Source organism: Ceratotherium simum, chromosome 13 (assembly GCF_057802395.1).
Source record: "Ceratotherium simum simum isolate JZ-2026a chromosome 13, ASM5780239v1, whole genome shotgun sequence".
NCBI classification, from domain to species: Eukaryota; Metazoa; Chordata; class Mammalia; order Perissodactyla; family Rhinocerotidae; genus Ceratotherium; species Ceratotherium simum.
This window is the reverse complement of record NC_141912.1, coordinates 28,530,548-28,547,508: the sequence shown is the minus strand read 5'-3', so window position 1 is coordinate 28,547,508 and position 16,961 is coordinate 28,530,548. Positions and strand designations below refer to the sequence as shown.

At 34.3% G+C, this 16,961-nt stretch overlaps 1 pseudogene; it reads right to left on the bottom strand.

Annotated features, from left to right (window-relative positions):
• Nucleotides 1-4,011: 4,011 nt before the first annotated feature.
• Nucleotides 4,012-4,879, bottom strand: LOC101388373 (small ribosomal subunit protein uS2 pseudogene; annotated as a pseudogene).
• Between the last annotated feature and the right edge of the window lie 12,082 nt (nucleotides 4,880-16,961).

Below are 16,961 nucleotides of genomic sequence, written 5' to 3'. Positions count from 1 at the left end.
TAGCCAAGACTTGGAAATAACCCATATGTCCATCAAAGGATGAATGAATAAGGAAGATGTGGTATATATACACAATGGAATACTACTCAGCTATAAAAAAAGATGAAATCTTGCCATTTGTGACAACATAGATGGGCCTTGAGGGTATTATGCTAAGCAAAGTAAGTCAGAGAAAGTCAAATACCATATGATTTCACTCATAAGTAAAAGGTAAAAACAACAACAATAAACAAACACATAGATACAGAGATTATATTGGTGGTTATCAGAGGGGAGGAAGGGGAGGTGAAAAGGGTGATAGGGCACATGTGTATGGTGATAGATGGTAATCAGTCTTTGGGTGGTGAACATGATGCAGTCTACACAGAAATCAAAATATAACGATGTACACCTCAAATTTATATAATGTTATAAACCAATGTTACGGCAATAAAAAAATTAATTGAAAAAAATTTTTAAATTAAACAAAAACAAAAAATAGTAATGCTTTTACAGCTTTTCTTTTGTCAGATTTATTAAGATATAATCGACATATAACATTGTGTAAGTTTAAGGTGTACAATTTGTTGATTTGATACATTTATATACCGCAAAATGATTACCCTCATGAGGTTAGTTAACACCTCCATCACATCATATAATTATCATTTCATTTTTGCTGAGAATATATAAGATATACTATCTTAGCAAGCTTCAAGTATATAATACAGTATTATTAACTAATCATCTTTCCATATATTAGCTCTCCAGAACTCATTCTTCTTAAAACTAGAAGTTTGCAACCTTTGACCAATATCTCCCCGTTTCCCCCATCCCTCAGCTTCTGGTAACCACCATTCTACTCAGTGCTTCTATGAAGTTAGCTTTTTCAGATTCCACATATGAGTGAGATCATACAGTATTTGTTTTTCTCTGATTTATCTCACTTAGCATAATCCCATCAAAGTGATCCATGTTGTCACATATGACAGGATTTCCTTCTTTCTCATGGCTGAATAATATTTCATTGTGTATATACACACATATATATATATACCACATCTTCTTTATCCACTCATCCACTGATGAACACTTAGGTTGTTTCCATATTTTGGCTATTGTGAATAATGCTGCAATAGACATGGCGGTGCAGATCTCTCTTCAAGATCCTGTTTTCATTTCCTTTGGATATATATCCAGAAGTGGGATTGCTGGATCATATGATAGTTCTATTTTTAATTCTTTAAGGAATCTCTATACTGTTTTCAATAGTAGTTGTACCAATTTATATTCCCACCAACATACCTAAGGGCTCTGTTTTCTCCATAGTCTGGCCAACATTTGGTATCACTTGTCTTTTTGATAATAGTCATTATAAAAGATATGAAGTGACATCTCATTGTGGTTTTGATTTGCATTTCCCTAATGATGAGTGATATCAAGCATATTTTCATGTAGCTGCTGGCCATTTGTATGTCTTCCTTGGAAAACTGTCTATTCAGATCCTCTGCTCATTTTTTAATCATCTGCTTTGTATTTTTGGTTGGTTGGTTGTTTTTTGCTATTGAGTTGTATGAATTCCCTATATATTTTGGATATTAACCCCTCATCAGTTTAAGACTTATGAATATTTTCTCCCATTCCATAGATCGCCTTTTCATTTTGTTGGTTATTTATTTTGCTGTGCAGAAGCTTTTTAGTTTGATGTAGCCCCACTTTAATTTTTGCTTTTTTGTTCATTTCTGCTTTTGCTGTGATATCCAAAAACATCTTTGCCAAGATCAATGTCAAGGACCTTTTCCCTTATGTTTTTTTCTAGGAGTTTTACAGTTTAAGGTCTTATGTCTAAGTCTTTAATCCATTTTAGTTCATTTTTGTGAGTGGTGTAAGAAAGAAAGTCAATTTAATTCTCCTAAATGTGGTTATCCAGTTCTCCCAACACCATTTATTGAAGAAACTATCCTTTACCCATTGCGTATTCTTGGCTCTTTTGTAAAATATTATTTGCCCATATATGTGGGGATTTAATTCTGAGCTCTCTAATCTGTTCCATTGATATATGTATCTACTTTTATGCCAGTACCACACTGTTTGATTACTATAGCTTTGTAGTAGTTTGAAAGCAAGAAGTTGATTCCTCAAGTTATGTTCTTTCTCAAGTTCTTTGGCTATTCAGGGTCTTTGGAGATCCCATACAAATTTTAGATTGTTTTTTTCTATTACTGTGAAAAATTCCATTAGAATTTGATAGAGGTTGCATTGAACCTATAGAATGTTTGAGTAGTATGAAAATTTTAACAATATTAATTATTCTGATCCATCTACACAGGATATCTTTCCATTTGTTTATGTCATCTTTAATTTCTTTCATCAAAGTCTTGTAGTTTTCACTATACAGATCTTTCACCTCCTTAGTTAAATTTATTCTTAACTATTTTACTGATTTTGATGCTACTGTGAATGGGATTATTTTCTTATTTCTTCTTAAGATATTTCATTGTTAGTGTATAGAAGTGAAATTGATTTCTTTATGTTGATTTTGTATCCTGCAACTTTATTGAATTTGCTTATTAGTTCTAACATTTTTTGGTGGAGTTTTTAAGATTTTGTACATATATGATCATATAATCTGCAAACAGAGAAAATTTTACTTCTTTCTTCCCAGTTTTGATACCTTTTATTTCTTTTTCTTGTCTGATTGCTCTGGTTAGGACTTCCAGTTCTGTCAAATAGGAGTGGTGAGAGTGGGCACTCTTTTTTTCTTCCTGATCCTAGAAAAACTTTCAACCTTTCACTGATGAGTATGATGTTAGCTGTGGACTTGTCATATATGGCCTTTATTATGTTGAGGTATGTTTATTCTATACCTTATTTGTTGAGCATTTTTATCATGAAACGATGTTATATTTTATCAAGTACTTTTTCTGCATCTATTGAGATGATCACACAATTTTTATCTTTAATTCTATTAATGTGATATATCACATGTATTTATTTGCCCATATTGAAGTATCCTTACATCCCAGGGATAAATACCACTTCATCATTGTCTATGATGCTTTTAATGTGCTGTTGAATTTAGTTTCCTAATAACTTGTTCAGAATTCTTGCATTTGTATCCATCAAGGTTATTGATCTATAGTTTTCTTTTCTTGTAGTGTCCTTATCTGGCTTTGGTATAAGGGTAATGCTAGCCTTGTAAAATGAGTTTGGGAGTCTTCCTTCCTCTTCAGTTTTTTGGCAGAGTGTGACAAGGGTTGGCATTAATTCTTTTTTAAATGTTTGGTAGAATTCAACAGTGAAATCATCTAGTCCTGGGCTTTCCTCTTTTGGAAGGTTTTTGATTACTGAATCAATTTCCTTACTCGTTACTGGTATGGTCAGATTTTCTATTTTCTTATAATTTAGTCTTGGCAGGTTGTATGTTTCTAGAAATTCCTCCATTTCTTCTAGGTTATCCAATTTTTTGGTATATAATTGTTCATGGTAGTCTCTTATGATCCTTCATATTTGTGTGGTATCAGTTGTAATGTCTCCTCTTTCATTTCTGATTTTATTTATTTAAAATGAATAAATTTTTATCTCTTTATTTTAAGAAGTCATTTATCTTTTTTTATTAGTCTACCTAAAAGTTTGTCAATTTTTTTTTACCTTTTAAAAAAAATAGCTCTTGTTTTCTTTATCTTTTCTATTGCTTTTCTGGTCTTTATTTAATTTATTTCCAGTCTGATCTTTGTTATTTCTTTCCTCTCCTAACTTTGGTCTTAGTTCGTTCTTCTTCTTCTAGTTCTTTGAGGTGTAATCTTAGGTTGTTTATTTGAGATTGTTCGTGTTTCTTAACATTGGCTTTTATCACAATAAACTTCCCTCTTAGAACTGTTTTTGCTCCATTCCTTAGGTTTTAGTATGTTGTGTTTCCATTTTCTTTCATTTTAATATATTTCTTGATTTCCCTTTTTTTCAACGTTTAAAAATTTTATTTTCTGTCAGCCTTATTTCCATTTTCTGTTTAAGAGTCTGTGGAAGAACAGCTTAAGACAGTTCAGTGGTTGTTCCTACTTGTTCAGAAGTCTGAGCAGTGGGAGCCACCAGCCAGTCTTCATGGAAGGCTGAGCACTCTAGCCTTCAGTAGTTAACTGCTGAATAGTCACAGAGGACACCTTCATGTCTTCTGACCAGACTTCAACCTCAGATTGAGTAGCAGTAAACTCTGGAGCTGGAGCCATCCATTCACCCTGAAATTCCTCTTTGGTCACAGCCTTTTCAGCAATGGCCTCCTTTTCCTTTTCAATCTGTTCAGGATCTCTGTAGAAGGAGAGATCAAGCATGACCTCCCATGGTGTTCATAGGAGATGGTCCACACATGCACAAAACTTCCTGGGCCAGCATCTACCACATCAGATCCACTGAGAGAGCTACCTTGTTGTTGCATGGGATGGCAATGTCCACATAGCGCAGAGGAGAGTCTGGGTTATACAGAGCAATGATAGGCAGGTTAACATAGACACCTCTGTGAGAGGCTGATGGTCAGCCCTGGGATCAGTAACTACCAGATTCTTGGCTCTTAGAAGGCTTCTTGGATCTTATTAGTGAATATTCCAGGAGTGAAACAGCTAGCAATAGGAGTGGCTCCAGTTGCAGCAGCAAACTTCAGCACAACTCACTGGCCGTTATTCCTGAAGGATTTGTCACTGACATCAGCCAGGTTTTTAATGGTACAAGCTGCCAGCGCAAGCTTCTCCCAGGTTGTTTCCAGATTTGTGATGTAGATGCCATCACTTTTCCTTTTGTAGATGTACTGTTCCATGTGGAAGTCAAGGTTGGCGCCTTGGGTTTCTGCCACAAGGAATTTGAGGACATCCTCCTCCTTCATTTGCAGAACAACAAGGGCTCTGGACATCATGAAATTCTCCCTCTAAATTATGACAGGAACCCAGGGTAATGCCATATGGACCCATCTCTGGGTACTGCAGAAAGGTTTGATTTCCCTTTTGATTTCTTCTCTGGCCCATTGGTTGTTCAGAAGTGTGTGGTTTAATTTCCACATATTTATGAATTTCCAGCTTTCCTCCTGTTGTTTATTTCTGGTTTTATAACACTGTGGTTGCAAAAGATACTTGGTATGATTTCAATCTTCTGAAATTTGTTAAGACTTGTTTTGTGATCTATCATATGATTTATCCTGGAGAATGTTCTGTGTGCACTTGAGAAGAATGTGTATTCTGCTGCTGTTGGGTGAAATGTTCTGTATGTCTGTTAGGTCCATTTGGTCCTAAGCATGGTTCAAGTCCAATATTTCCTTGTTGTTTTCTGTCTAAATGATCTATCCATTGTTGAAAGTGAAGTATTAAAGGCCCCTACTATTTATAAATTTTCTTTATGAAATAAACATTATCAATCTGATTCATTTTCCATCAAGGTTAAAATTTCATAGGTTTCTCATACAGTATAAGGTTTTTCAACTTCTTGGCTATCACAAATTATGTCTAACTTATCACAAGTTAGGTCTCTCACCTTAAGCAAGTTACCCTCTTTCTCTGAATCTTTGTCCCCTCACCTGAGATTAATATAATAGTTATTGGATAGATGTAAAGATTAATGAGGAAAAAAGATGTCAAACACAGGAACGTCATTCAGCACAGTAGGTTAATTTCCTTCTCTTCACTTCATTACTGCACACACAAGGATGAAACTAACTTTCCTACTCTGAAAATGAAAGGATTGAATTTGCATAAAGTTTGTGTCCTCATCAGAAATACTTTTACTTTAACTTTTTAGAAAAAATTAATTTGCAGTGGGTTAGCTTGGTCATAACTTAAGCTGACTCTACAAATCATTGAGTTAAATTCTTTATTGCCTAGCATAAACATTTATCATTTCCTCCACTAAGGTATCCACTATTCTTTCTATTTGGGGAAACCCTTCGTAATACTTCCTGCTTCCATCTCTAGAAACCAAACATACCAGATATCCCATGTCCCTACACTACAGAAGTCTATGTCTGAGCACTAGACCTAGGATTGGGGGAAATTATTTAGCTGTAGAATTAAGAACACCTGATGGATTCTGTTTATTGTATTTATATGAGATGATAGATGCTAACTAAGCCTATGTCAATCATGTCTCAATAAAACTGGAAAAAAATAAAATAAGAACTTACATTCACATCAAAAAAATACATGATGGAGATACAGGAGACAAAAATCATTGTAATGGTTATATGTTTTTAAACATGAATATAATACAATTGCCAAAACTGGGGAAAGGAGTATATATGCAAAATAAAATAAGCTCAAGGATTGTCTCATAAGTATTAATTAAAAGAAAAATATCGTACTTTAAATCAGACGTTGTAGAAGACAAAAGGGATCAAAAGAAGACCAATTTCAATATTGCTTATGATAGGAAACCAGTTAAGAGTAACTAATAAATAAAAGACTAAGGATATTATAGGAAGATAACCATCAGAAAAAAACAGGAACCTTCTTAAACACTAGAAGTTCCACCTCTGAAAGGGAGAGCAAATAAAACAGACCAGATAGTGAAGGACCACGCATTTGCTTATGTGCAGTTTTATATATAAAACAATATGCTAGAACTAAAGTAAAATATATTGGTCACATCAATAACTATTACCTCATCTATTAAGACAAAAAGATTTTCATGTTGGCTAACAAAGTAAAATGCAACTCAATGTTGTATACAAGAGACATACTTAATAAAACAGATTAAGAAAGGTTAAAAATGAAAAGAATTTGCCAGGAAGTACAAATAAAAAGAAAGCAGGGCTTATGATCTTGATATCTGACAGCATTCAGACCACAGGTCATTAAGATATAAAGCAGACAACTTAATGCTAAATGCTATCGTTTACAGGTAAAGCATAGTTATTAATATCTATGCACATCAATAACTTTTATAAAATAGAAATTAAAGGAAATACTAAGAGAAATAGACACAAGTTGGACAAAAAATAGTATGGCTATAGAAAACCATAAAATGTATTCAATAAGGAAAGTCCTCTAGACATACTGAACCCTAAACCCTAATAATTGAGAGTAAATTTTCTCTTCAAGCGCACATGGAACATTTATGAAAATTGATCATATTAAGCCACAAAGAACAAAACTTTAGCACATTCTCAATGGTGAAAATAAAACAAACATCATTACAAACAAGGATAATAATTGTTTGTGATAATTGAGTTGCAAAAGACTGAAAGCAACCCAAATATCTATCAGTAAAGAACTGATTTAATAAACCATATTACATTCCCACAATTACCAAGGAGTTGTAAAAAAGGGTCAAGGACTTCCTGCATATATTGCTATGAAATGATCAAAGACATATTATTAAATGAAAAAAGCAAGTTCAGAACAGTCTATGAAGTTAGCTTTTATCTAAAGAGTGGGGAATATGACATATAGATATATATATATTATATGATAATATATACTTTTTTAAATGGTGATCCACAAGGAAGAAGAACAAGGAGTGGGAGGGACAGAGATGAAAGCTGAACTTCGCTAAAGGTACGTTGTTTTATAGCTTTAACTTTGCAATCATATAAATGTCTTAAATAATTATAAAACTAAATCAACACACACACACAAGCAAACCCTAAAAATAAAACAAATTTAACTTGGGGCCGGCCCCATGGCTTAGCGGTTAAGTGCACGCTCCACTACTGGCGGCCCAGTTCGGATCCCAGGCGCACACCGACGCAACGTTTGTCTGGCCATGCTGAGCCGGCAGCGTCCCACATACAGCAACTAGCAGGACGTGCAACTACGACATACAACTATCTACTGAGGCTTTGGGGAAAAAAAAGGAGGAGGATTGGCAATAGATGTTAGCTCAGGGCCAGTCTTCCTCAGCAAAAAGAGGAGGATTGGCATGGATGTTAGCTCAGGGCTGATCTTCCTCACACACACACACACACACACACACAAAACAAATAAACTTAATAGTATATCGAGTTGGTAGCTTAACTATACAAAGAATTATTACAAGTGATTGTAAAATACAGTGATTGACTGCATTATCTGTAATGAGATATATCTTAAGGGCAAAATTACCCACTAAGAAATCTTAAGTTGCATTCAGTAATCATATTGTTTAAAGTAATAGTATTTTAAAAGTATCATTTGTTTGTTTCAAGATTAATCAAATATATAATTGTGCTAGTAAAATTGGAAACTAGGGTTTTCAGTATGGGAGAAAGGAGATATGATATATAATCCATCAAAGAACTTGGGTAAAAACCCTACCATTTTCAATATGAATTGAAAATATTTATCTGAAACCAGGATGTAGTTTTCTCTTTCAAAAAATACATATTGCCTAGCTCTTTCCACTGAAAAGATCTAGAAGCAATGACTAGCCCAACAGCAATGAGCACACTTAAGTCTCGGGACTGTCGTCTCCAAGTACTACTTTTCACTAAAGAAATGAGGCCTCCTTGGAAAGATAGCCCAGCATATATATAGAAAATGTCTGGAAAATGTTGTCTTACTTGAAAGCAAGTAAGTTACCAAAGACTACCGAAGTTTTGTCAAAAAGACACAAAATCTTTTTTCTTTCCTGTCTGAATAATTCAGTCTACAAGTCACAAGGAGATTCCAAGCAATGTAAACATCCAAGCAAGGGTTTGGAGGTTTAAGTTGCTGCTGCATCCAGTGCATGGTGTCAGAGGCCAAGGAGGATGAGAAAAGAGAACCTGCAGAGCAAAGGGGCAATGGTGACCCAGTGTGGGGGTGTTGAAGACTGAGCAGGATAAGGAGAGTGTCGGTACAAGAAGACGGCATGGTAAGGGTCCAGTGCAATCAATGACTCAGCAAGATGAGGACAGATTTTGCTTTAAAAGGCAGCAGCAGCAACAGAAGATTGGCTACATAAGGAGATTCTTCAAATGAGCAAATTTATTGAGGATAATAGGACCCAGATTTTGACTTTGGAATCAGAGAAGAAAATTTAAAATATGGAAAGAGAGAAAACTAGAATAAACCTTGTATTAGATTGGCATCAGCTATATCAGAGCCAAATTAGATATAAGATACAGAAATGAATATGAATGTGGTTGAATGTGTCTGTATATATACATATATTTGTCTGTGTATAAATATATATATGTGTATATATATATGAATATATTCTGTTTCTAGCTCTGCCACATCCCAATAGCAATGAGCATAACTTGTACCCCGATCCCAGTTTGTAAATTCCTTTCCTCACAGAAGAAACCAGGGATCTTTAGAAAAATGACTGATTCCAGGGCTGGTGCAGGGGAAGATAGATGACTCAGGAAATTATTCTTTATGTTACACAGCGAGGTAGTGCTCAAATAATGGGGACATGTCAAAAAGACAGAGAACCAGCTTGAACAGGCTCCCACTGGTCAAATCTTGCACAATTTGAACATCAAAATAAATAGTGATAGTCACAGTTTACAACTCATTAAATAAAATAGAAATCCATGAGTTCACACTGGTATAAATAAATACAAATATACATGCATACATGTGTATATACAAATATATATGAATAAATAGAGGAGGGAGCATTTCCCTTATGGTTATATAATAACTGGTGAATGTAGGAAGAAAGAAGGATAGGATAGAATTAGGAAAATCACCATTTGGCAACCATAATAGAAATAATCCAAACAAGAAACATAGATGTTTAAACTGGCAGGTGAAAGTTTGATGAGCAATGGGATATTTACACATTCTCAAAGTACCTCCCCACAAAATACATATTGATTGTTAAAACAGATTAATTCTACAGTGGAGAAAATCAGCAGATACCATGTTAATCAAGTGATCATGGTTTACATCAGTAATACAACAAATCGAAATTGTGTACAACCTGACAGAGTGAAGAGAAAGGAACCTAGCATGACTGTTGCGATATTCCTGACAAAAATGCATAACCTGAATTGAATAATGAGAAAACACAAGAGAAACCCAAATTGAAGTGCATTCTACCAAATAACTGGCCTGTAATCTTCAAAAGTATCAAGGATGTGAAAGTCAAGGAAAGACTGAAGAACTGTTCCAGATTGAAGATTAAAGAGACATGACAAATAAATGCAGTGTATGATCTTGGATCTTAAATCCTATTGCTATGAGACATTAAGATAATGGGCAAAACGTTGAATATGGTCCGTGGATTAGTCGATAGTAATGTACCAATGTTAATTTCTTGATTTTGGTGATTATGTAGGAGAATGTACTTATTGCAGGAAACACATGCCAAGTGTTTGGGAGTGATAAGGAGGCATCATGTCAGCAACTTATGCTCAAATGGTTCAGGAAAACATTAAGCTCATCATATCCTTAAAAACAAAACAAAACACAGAAGCCATTTTGAAGGGGTTTCTCCTGCCCAAAAGGAAGGCAATTGGAGGATTAGTAAGAATAATGATTGAAATGCAGTATGTTTAAATCTATGATTTTGAAAAGAAACACATTGATCAAATTTGGAGGTTTTTAAGGCAATAAATCATTGTCTCAAATTTTTGTAATAAACAGGAAAATAAATAAACATTTATCATGTCTTTCATGCATGAATCACATAAATGGAGTAATCAAGTAGCGGATAAAGGAGAAGTTATTTCTCCTTATAGGTGAATTGGAGCTAATAAATGTATCACCATTTTGAAAGTCCCAATGAAATAATGGATCTAAGCAATAATCATCGATGGCTGCTAAAAACACTAAGAGGAAGGTTGATGGTGAACTTTGTCAGATGAAGCTGACAACACCTCAACTCACTAATCTATCTTAATACCAGGCCAAAAGAGACAGTCAGGCATTATGTACCTCCTGATGTGACACAATAGGCAATCTAATATATTAATATTCTTGGCAAAATAAAACAAAATCTGATCAAGACTCTACATCTAACTATCTGTTTATAGAAAATTCTATATAGAGTAAATGATGCTATTTATTCCACAAATAAATAGTAAGAAAAAAAGAGGGAAGGGGAACTGCTATAGATTTAAAGGAACTTAAGAGGCATGTCCACAAAATGCAATACATGGCTCTGTTTGGATCATTATTCAAACAAACCAGCCATAAAGCAAATTGTGGAGATTTGAACATAGTCTGTTTACTAAATAATTTTAAGGAATTGTTTAAATTAGAAATATGATAATATTGCGGATTTTTCTTAACATGCCTCCAGACAGCTATACACAGATAATTATTGAAATTAGGTAATGGATCCATGGGTTCATTGTACTAACCACTCTACTTTTGTACATGTTAGAAAGTGTCGATACTAAAAAGTTTTAAAATGTGTTAAAAATCTTTTTTTAAATACATTAATAAGCTCTTCTTTAACAGCTGGAAATTTCTCCTTGAAATCATATCTCCATTGCTTTTTACATCCAAAATTTTACAGTAATGTATTATACTTCTTCCTTCACAAGTCTTTTATTGACTACCATTCTTCTCAGAAACAAATACGTAAATTAATTGAAATTTTCTTTAATTCCCTGTGACGAGTCTTTAAGTGTTCAAAATTTTCTCTGGATTATTATTTTTTTAATTATTTTATTGAGGTCATATTGGTTTATAACTGTGTAATTTCAAGTGTACATTATTATATATCAGTTTCTGTATAGACTGTATTGTGCTCACCACCAATAGTCTAGTTTTTATCCGTCACCATATGTATGTGCCCCTTTACCCCTTTCGCACACCACCCAACCCCCTTCGCCTGTGGTAACCACTAATCTCTTCTCCTTATCCACGTGTTTAATTATCTTCCACATATGAGTGAAATCATACAGTGTTTGTCCTTCTCTGTCTGGCTTATTTCGCTTAACACATAATATCCTCAAGGTCTATCCATGTTGTTGCACATGGGACGATTTTTTCTTTTTTTATGGCTGAGTAGTATTCCATTGTTTATATATACTACATCTTCTTTATCCATTCATCAGTTGATGGACACTTGGGTTGCTTCCACAGCTTGGCTGTTGTGAATAATGCTGCAATGAACATAGGGTTGCATAAATCTCTCTGTATTGTTGATTTAATGTTCTTTGTATAAATATTCAGTAGTGGGATAGCTGGATTGTATGGTATTTCTATTTTTAATTTTTTGAGAAATCTCCGTACCGTTTTCCATAGTGGCTACGCCAGTTTGCATTCCCACCAACAGCCAACACCATTTATTGAAGAGACTCTCCTTCCTCCATTGTATATTCTTGGCTCCTTTGTTGAAAATTAGCTGTCCATAGATGTGTGGTTTTATTTCTGGAATTTCAACTCTGTTCCATTGATCTGTGTCTCTGTTTTTCTGCCAGTACCATGGTGTTTTGATTACTATAGCTTTGTAGTATATTTTGAACTTGGGGAGTGTGATACCTCCAGCTTTGTTCTTTTTTCTCAGGATATTTTTGGCTATTCAAGGTCTTTTGTTGTTCTGCATACGTTTTAGGATTCTTTGTTCTATTTCCGTAAAGAATGTCATTTGGATGCTGAATGGGATTGCATTGAATCTGTAGATTGCTTTAGGTAATATGAACATTTTAACTATGTTTATTCTTCCAATCCATGAGCATGGAATATCTTTCCATTTCTTTATGTCTTCTTCAATTTCTTTCAATAATATCTTACTGTTTTTAGCATATAGGTCTTTCACTTCCTTGGTTAAATTTATTCCTAGATATTTTGTTTTTTTGTTGCAATTGTAAATGGAACTGTATTCTTGACTTCTCTTTCTGCTAGTTCATTATTAGTGTATAGAAATGCAACTAGTGTATAGAAACGCAACTGATTTTTGTAAGTTGATTTTGTACCCCGCAACTTTGCTGTAGTTGTTGATTATTTCTGATATTTTTCCAGCGGATTCTTTAGGGTTTTCTATATATAGAATCATGTCATCCACAAACAGTGAGAGTTTCACTTCTTCCTTTCCAATTTGGATGCCTTTTATTTCTTTTTCTTGCATAATTGCTAGGCCCAAAACCTCCAGTACTATGTTGAACAAGAGTGGTAAGAGTGGGCACCCTTGTCTTGTTCCTCTTTTCAGAAGGCTTTCAGTTTTTCACCATTGAATATGATGTTTGCTGTGGGTTTGTCATATATGGCCTTTATTATGTTGAGGTATTTTCCTTCCATACCCATTTTAGTGAGCGTTTTTATCATAAATTAATGTTGGATCTTGTCAAATTCTTTCTCTGCATCTATTGAGATGATCATGTGATTTTTATTCCTCATTCTGTTAATGTGGTATATCACATTGATTGATCTGTGGATGTTGAACCATCCCTGCATCCTTGGTATAAATATCACTTGATCATGGGGTATGATCCTTTTAATATATTGCTGTATTCAATTTCCTAATATTTTGTTGAGGATTTTTTTATCCATGTTCATCAGCAATATTGGCCTGTGATTTTTCTTCTTTGTGTTGTCCTTGTCTGGCTTTGGTATCAGGGTAATACTGGCCTCATAGAATGAGTTAGGAAGCATTCTCTTTTCTTCAGTTTTTTGGAAGAGTATGAGAAGGATAGGTATCAAGTCTTCTTTGAATGTTTTGCAGAATTCTCCAGAGAAGCAGTCTAGTCCTGAACTTTTGTTTTGGGGGAGGTTTTTGATTACTGTTTCAATCTCTTTACTTGGATTAATTATTATTAACTTTTCTGTGTTCATTCAAATGTTTGTCTTTTTTAACTGAAGGACAACAAGTAAAGATGAGTTAAACAGAATATCCCAAGTCTTCAGGGAACATGTCCCAAGAAATTTCTGAATACCTCACCTTGACCTTAATAGTGATGCTTAATGACCTTTGTGGGCCACCAATCCCCAAGGTCTTCACAATACCTAGAAACTCAGTCATCAACTTTCTTAGACATTGTACCCGTGAGTCATCTTTTGCTTACCGCATTATCTTTTTGTAAGGTTAACCCTGGGCTTGGGCAGTAAATGTTCTTGCTGGCCCAAGAAATTCCTAGTAAAAATGTAATTACTTAAATCACATATGCTCAGTGTAGAAAGACACAACACAATACAATAACCTTTATTTCAGAGTTTCTTTTCATAAAGTCATCTCTAGATTTTTCTGCAAGAAGTTTACCCATGATTGGATCAAATTGACCACTAAGCCAGTTTATAATGACTGGTTCAGACCAGGAAATTCATAGCAGCTTACATTTCAAATAAAAGCCACCCTTCTAACTGAGCCAACCATCGCAGCTTGAGGAGTGGTGGACTGAAAAAAAACCACAGTGGGAAACAGATATTAAGGTTCCTCACTGAGCAGGTAAATGATTAATTCTTTCAGTATCTCTCTTTTTAGAAGACTGTAATCTAAACGATATATTATTCAAATTCAGAGATTCACAAGTATGTAGAGAAATAAAATATCTTAACTATAATTGGTTTCATTTAGAATCATTCTTAATTTTATCTCACTTGTTGAACAAAAATCTATCAGAAATGAGTTCAAGTTAAAGATGCTATGACACTCGATTCTCGCTTACTGATGGATTTTACAGTGCAACAGCCACTGGAGGTCAAACGCACTCATTGTACCCATGAGTCATCTTTTGCTCACCGCATTTATCTTTTTGTAAGGTTAGCCATTGGCTTGGGCAGCAAATGTTCTTGCCAGCCCTGTGTGCACTTTTGTCCAATACTAAGTCCATTATAGAATTGATGTGCTTCTGTATCTTTGCAAGTATATGCACAGATTTGCCTCTCTTTCAGTGAATATTTATCTATGTATATTTTTTAATTTTCTAGCATGTATTATTGAAGTAGGTTGCATACAGGTAATACAGCATATCAAATTTTCAAACACATTTGTAAAAATTTACCTAATTACTTTTGGGTAACTTTTTTCAAAGCAGTACCTGGGTATAGATTTTGTGAACTTATAAATCTAAATATGTATCCTCCTTACTGCAGTGCATTGATTCATTATGTCACCTTTAAGATACTAATTCCTCTAGGCTTCTGGCATTTCTGGGATTACTCTTTGCATTAACACCCAGCAAAAATTAAATAAAGCCCCAGTCTACTCTGTAAGGGAATTCCAGCACCCTCCACTGTATTTCTGAAAATTATTTACTACGGGAGAGGTAAATAATCTACTATGTGGAGTATTTTTATGCAAAGGTCTTATTCATCTTTACCAAAGGGGGAAAAAAACTTGAATAAATTGAGACACGCCACTCTTCAAAAAGAAAATTTTAAATGTAAACTTTTTTAAAAAAACTTAAATGCAGACATTTCAAACAATTTTGCATATTTTATTTGGATTGTAACAAATTGATTTCAAGATTTACTGGGAAAAATGACAGCTTAGTAGACTCAAAATATTTTTTATAAAGAAGGGTAATAAGGAAGGATTTGCTGTGCCAGACATTGAAATGTTATCAAGCAACAATTATTAAAAGTACTGATTTGTAGATGATTGAAACAAAATGGACAGCCCCAAAACAGATCCTAGTTCATTTTATTTCAGAATATTGAACATGAAAAGAGTGGCATTACAAATTAGTGAGTAATGACTGTCTATTTGATAGACAGCATGGGAAAATTGATGAAATATCTAGAAATATTTGTCAAACTAAATCTATATCCCAAAAACATACATTGATATAAATTTTAAATGGATTTTTAAAACTGTGAAAAAATTAATACACAAAAAAGGAAGTAAATATATACTTGTATATTTTTTTTTGGCCAAGAGGTAAGATTTTCTAAGCAATAAAGCAATTAAAAAATTACAATGGAAATAATAAACATTATAGCATAAACTTAATAGAATCACTTCTGTTGGTCAGAAAACACCATAAACATTTCTTTTTAAATCCTACCAGCAAAAATTTACTTCATATATAATAGACAAGTCAGTGCCATTCCTTATAAAAATCAAAAAGATAAACTCTCGGGAGCAAAATGAATGAACAGAATAAATACATAATACATCAAAGAAATTTTTATTTTTTTTATTTTTTTTTGCAAGTTTTTTTTTTTTATGTATATTTTTCTACTTTCAGATGCTCTCTTCCTTTTTGTGAAGACATATTGTCATTTTTTTTTTAAAGATTTTATTTATTTTTTTTTTCCCCCACAGCCCCAGTAGATAGTTGTATGTCACAGCTGCACATCCTTCTAGTTGCTGTATGTGGGACGCGGCCTCAGCATGGCCGGAGAAGCAGCGCGCCGGTGGGAGCCCGGGATCCGAACTCGGGTCGCCAGCAGTGGAGCGCGCTCACTTAACCACCAAGCCACGGGGCCGGCCCCCCAGCAAAGAAATTTTTAAATGGCTAAATCAGACAAATGTTTCATACCACTGGAGTCAGAGAAGTGAAAACTATAAAAATAATATATTCTTTCACCTATCATATTCATGAAAATTTTTCAAAGTGAAAATCATGAACATTGGTGAAAGAGCGGTGATGGGCATACTCCCACATGTGGCTCAGGTGAATAGATATTGCATAATGGTTCCAGAATCAAGTGAGAAACATATATCAAGAAGCATAAAATATTGTCATCTTTTACCCCAATGATTCCCTATATTAGAGTTTATCCTAAGAAACTATCCAGAAAAATGTGCAGTGGTTTGTTACATATTTTCTCCACTATGATTTTCATAATAGCCACAAATTGAAATATAATCAACTGAGAACTGGCTAAGGAAAGTGTTGGCTGAATCTTCTTTTCCTACACAACTTTGGGTTACAGATTGAAGTTCATGGCATTCAGCCCCACTTTACATACATGTCTAGTAGTCACTCAAGATTATTGCACTAGAAAGGGCTATCTCCCAACTAGATTCCCTGGTTGACGGACATTCTGGACTGATGGAATTGACAGAGGAGAGCCAGCCAAAGTAAGTTCTGCTACAAGGCCTTTTCAGATCATTGTTCCCCATGACAGTGTGGTGACTCACTACAACTGCCTGTCCCAGGCTATAATATGCCACCTGCAGCCTATAATATCAATTCCTCT